Below are 4,436 nucleotides of genomic sequence, written 5' to 3'. Positions count from 1 at the left end.
GGACACCCAGCCAGATTCAGAGGTATTCTGTTTAACTGTGTGCTTGTGTCTGACTGTAGTTATTGTTGCTCTGATGAACTGATTCTTGGCATATGAGGGTGTCAGCCTGTCCATGCTGATCAACCCGGCCAGGTCAGGCGTGTCAAGTTAATCTGTGTGTGTTTGTGTGTGTATGCCTGATTTGGGGACTGGAGGAACCCAGCCCCACAGAACTGAGTCCTGCAAGATAGCTCCGTTGGGGGTGAGGGCTTGCAGAAGGGAGAGATACAGCTCCATACAGAAACACAAGTAACACAAGCAGCACATTAATAGAATTACCAAGACCCTAGCCCTAATAAATGAGCACACCCCAAAGTAGTGGGCAAATCTGGCAACAACATATCAAAGACAAAACACTTAAAATGAGAAACAATTGGTTTCATGATCATTATATTGCTTCTGTTATGGCCTTAAAAGAAACTGTTGTAACATACATTAGTAACAGGAGCTACAAAGCTTAAGCCATCATTCTGGTCTTGGATATATCTATACAGCTCCCACTGACTTGAAGCCTTTTGGAATCCTGCTTATACATCTCAGGGTTTTGTTTAAGTCCTTAGTCATTGTTTTTCCTGGACAAAGGTTGTAAAAGCATTAAGGCAGAAACAAAAGATCAAATTCTACAACTTTTGCATAGGCATAACTCTCATTATGGGCAATAGGAGTTTGTGCAGGCCACCAATTGCAGGAGTGGCTGCTGACTTTGAAACAAAGGCAGCCATCATCATCCAAATTTGATGGTTTGAAATTTGTTCCAAAACATCACAGGTTTTTTAGTCCAAGGATCTGCAAGGTGAGTATTGTTGCCTAAAGAAGATTGCCAAATACATAAATTTTATGCTCTATGCCAACTTTATGATGTGGCAAAAGTTTGTATTTGAGAAACCTTACTGATTAGCCATTAGAAGAAAAAGAATAAAACAACCAATTAAACAGGAACTCTCATACAACTATCTAACTTGATAATTGAGAAATATCTCCATTTCCCCTCCCCCACCCTTTTCCATGCAGCGTTTCAAGAACTCTGTCCAAGAATATCACTATATGAAAAAAAAACATCATCTCAAAATTATTAAAATCTCTGTGGGAATTCATGATTAATTTTAAGGCCTGGCAGATTAAAATACATTATTATGTACACTCTAGTGCATCCTTTCAGATATTTTCAGAATCTGATTTTGCTCTCTTGATACACACCAATGATTCTACATGTATCTAGTAGATTGCAAGGAATAGATTAGCATTAAAGAGGCAGTATTGTGTTGTTAGGTTGTTATGTGTAACTTGTGCTCATACATTAAGAAAAATGTAGCTGGCATTCCCTTGGACATGACCAGACCCCTTAAAAAAAGAGAGACTTATTAATAGTTGGTTGTAATGCATTTGTAGCAGCAGTTCTGAAATTTTGACCTTTAGTACATTAACTGGCTGTTTTTATCCAGTTCACAGGCAGAGTGAGATCCACGATAGCCTGCTTAGGAAATGGAAATAATGGGCTTATTAAAAGAACCTGTTAAACTTTCAAATCCTGAAAGAAATGTCCATTTTGCTTTTCATGAGCAGAAAGTGGTAGTTAGGCACATTAGTCTGAAGTCAGGCAGAAGACAGGTTTAATATCAGACCTAGCATTGCAATATAAAATGTAAAACTATAGACCCCCTCTATACATACAGGTAAAGGCATGATGGGATCTAATATGTGATTCACATAATCACACCTTCTGCTATGCCACACATGCATGGCTGGAGGCACAAGATTGTGCGTTAGATCCCATCATTCCTTATTGCCAGTGCAGGGGAAGCCTGCCACAGGGTCACCTCACATACTCCAAGAATAGGGGTATACCCCTGCAGTGATCCTCCCCCCCAGAGGTTTCATGACCCTCCTGCCCCCCCCAGGATGGGGGAAATCTGCATGAGGCATGCTGCAGGGACCCAGTGTCCACAGCTGTTGGACCTTGGGTCCCAGCAGCTAAAGCATGTTGTCAGGACCCAGAGTCTGCAGCTGCTGAGGCCACGAGTCCCCAGCAGTTGTGGGACTCCCAGCCCCAGCTAGGCATGTTGTGCCCCTGTGGCTGGGAATCCACAGCTGACAGGGCTGCCAGCCACAGGGGAGACCCTGCTACATATGCAAATTAAAGTTCAACAGCAACCAGCTATAAAGTTAATACACATTTTTGAGGCCTGATTTTATAGCTGGTTGGAGCTTTTGGAGCCCAATATCTGTGCTTGAAATAAAGAATCTCTTGTAGAAAAAACACCCAATCTTATTTTAAGAGGTCCCAATAATGGACAGCCCACTCCATTAATTGCCTCTAGTGTTAAAAATGTACACCTTAATTTGTCCAGCTTCAGCTTCCAGTGATTGGATCTAGTTATCCCTTTGATTTCTAGACTGAAGAGTCCTTTACCACCTCATTTCTGCTCCCAGTATAGGTGTTAATAGGTTTTGATCAAGTTGCTTTTGTACTGTGATGAATAGATTAATCACTTTACATCTTATTATGTGGCATGTTTACCAGTCCTTTATTCATCCTGGTAAGTTTTCTCTGAAGCCTCTACAATTTTTCAACATCCTTCTTGAATTGGGAACACAATTCCAGTGACTGTTGTGCCAATGCCAAATAAAGAGGTAAGATAACCTCACTTCTCCTCAATATTGTACTGCTTTTTATACATCAAAGTATTTCATTAGCCCTTTTGACCAGTACATTAGACCAGGAGCTCATAATCTGGTATTTATCCATCAGGACCCCCAAAGTCTTTTTCAGAGTCAGTGGTACTAAGAATAGAGTTCTCCAAATAGTAAGTATGGCTTATTTTATTTTTCCCTAGATCTATGAGTTTAAATCTGGCCGTCCTGCAACACATATTATCTGTGCAAACTATGTCAACTTGCTGATTTAAAAGTATTTAAAAGCAGTAGCTGCTGTTTAATATCAGCCTTACTTGCTGTCAGAGTAGAAAGTATTTCATTATATTGATAGAAATACTGTATTTACTCTAATACAAGACAAGGTTTCCCCTTCCCCCCCAAATGGCACAGGGAAAAACCCTCTTGTCTTATAACTGCATACAAAGAAATCTTACTAAATACACTGTCTATCATTAAACTGCTGCCAAAAGCACCATGTGCTAAGGAATGGAAACGAGCTATACAGTGGATTAAATGTAGCCAACACCGAGCATGACTATAAAACACATGGCCCACAGGGGAGATCAGTTGGAACATTTCCATCATGGTAGCCATATTGGATTTCAAGATGGCTGACACATTATCATCTATGTATCAACCCAATGTAATTAAAAAACCTAGTAAACAGTACTCTAATCCTAAAACATCACAACTTCTATCGCTACAAATTTCATAGCAGGCCTCAGTACTGAGAACACTGTAACACAGACTAGCCAACTTCTTCAAGTTACATTGAATAAGACAATACATTTTTTTAAATTTAAGAATGCAGATAAGCCAGATACTCATAACACATAACTCAATGGCAGTGAAACACACAGGCATATGTTTGGCTTGAGACAATAGGAAAAAGTAATAGTCTAATCCAATGGTAATGTAACAGTATATATAACATTAATACAATGGGTAATTGCAGTTTTTCAGATCTCTTCATCATTTGAATCCGTTTTTGAATCCGTTTCTGAATCCCTGTAGTTATTATATGGATTGCAACATGCTGTCTCATAGCACTCGCAGCTGGGAGTGCATGGCACATTAACCTGCTTGCACGAGCATGCTAGTCCCTGGCATTCCGTCTTGCACTTGCAACTTGTTATCCGAAGGTATTCTGCTGGTAATGGTTCAAGCGTGTTTATGATAGGAACATAACTGTCATTTTCAGCTTGCCAACCACACTGGCCAGATGATTGCAATAGTGGATTAGGTTCAAGTGCACTTCGCCAAATGAGACTTTGATAATTGGCTCTATGTACATGGTGCACATGAGAGTCAGTTCATACCATGTTAGTTTCATAACTGGGATTAATTTTCTGATCCTAGTGGGAATTATTGACCAAAACGTGCGTTCCTAGCAGCCATCTTGAATTGCAATACAACAGCTACACACACTACTTGCCAGATTGGCAACATGACTTTTCTGACATGGGTAGACCACCTCAACTTGAAACACACTGTTGCTGCTTGCGACAATGAGTTGCCTAGCAACAGCAAAATATAGAGACATTATTGGACAATTTATACCCTAGTGATTGTGCTCTTGCCACTTTCTGCCTTTCATCTAATGTACCTTCTCATGCTGCTCCCATTCTGTCTCCCATTCTCTTCTGCTCCTGTCTTCCCTCTGGTCTTGTTCCTCTCCCCATCACCTTCTTTGCAGCTGTCTCAGTCATTGTTGCTACTTCCACTGTTTCTCCCATCTTCTT

The 4,436-nt window shown here is 40.4% G+C and overlaps 1 long non-coding RNA gene across 1 annotated transcript in view; it reads left to right on the top strand.

Moving 5' to 3' along the window:
* The window catches only part of LOC109324879, a 13,380-nt gene extending 9,161 nt beyond the window's left edge, over positions 1-4,219 (top strand). Inside the window, exon 3 of the long non-coding RNA XR_002105029.1 lies at positions 4,208-4,219. This is a non-coding gene — a long non-coding RNA (uncharacterized LOC109324879). The remainder of the gene's footprint in view (positions 1-4,207) is intronic.
* Positions 4,220-4,436: the final 217 nt, after the last annotated feature.

The sequence above is a fragment of the Crocodylus porosus genome, unplaced genomic scaffold (genome assembly GCF_001723895.1).
Source record: "Crocodylus porosus isolate Cpor-Errol unplaced genomic scaffold, CroPor_comp1, whole genome shotgun sequence".
In the NCBI taxonomy this organism is placed as follows: Eukaryota; Metazoa; Chordata; order Crocodylia; family Crocodylidae; genus Crocodylus; species Crocodylus porosus.
This window is presented reverse-complemented; position numbering and strand designations above follow the sequence as displayed.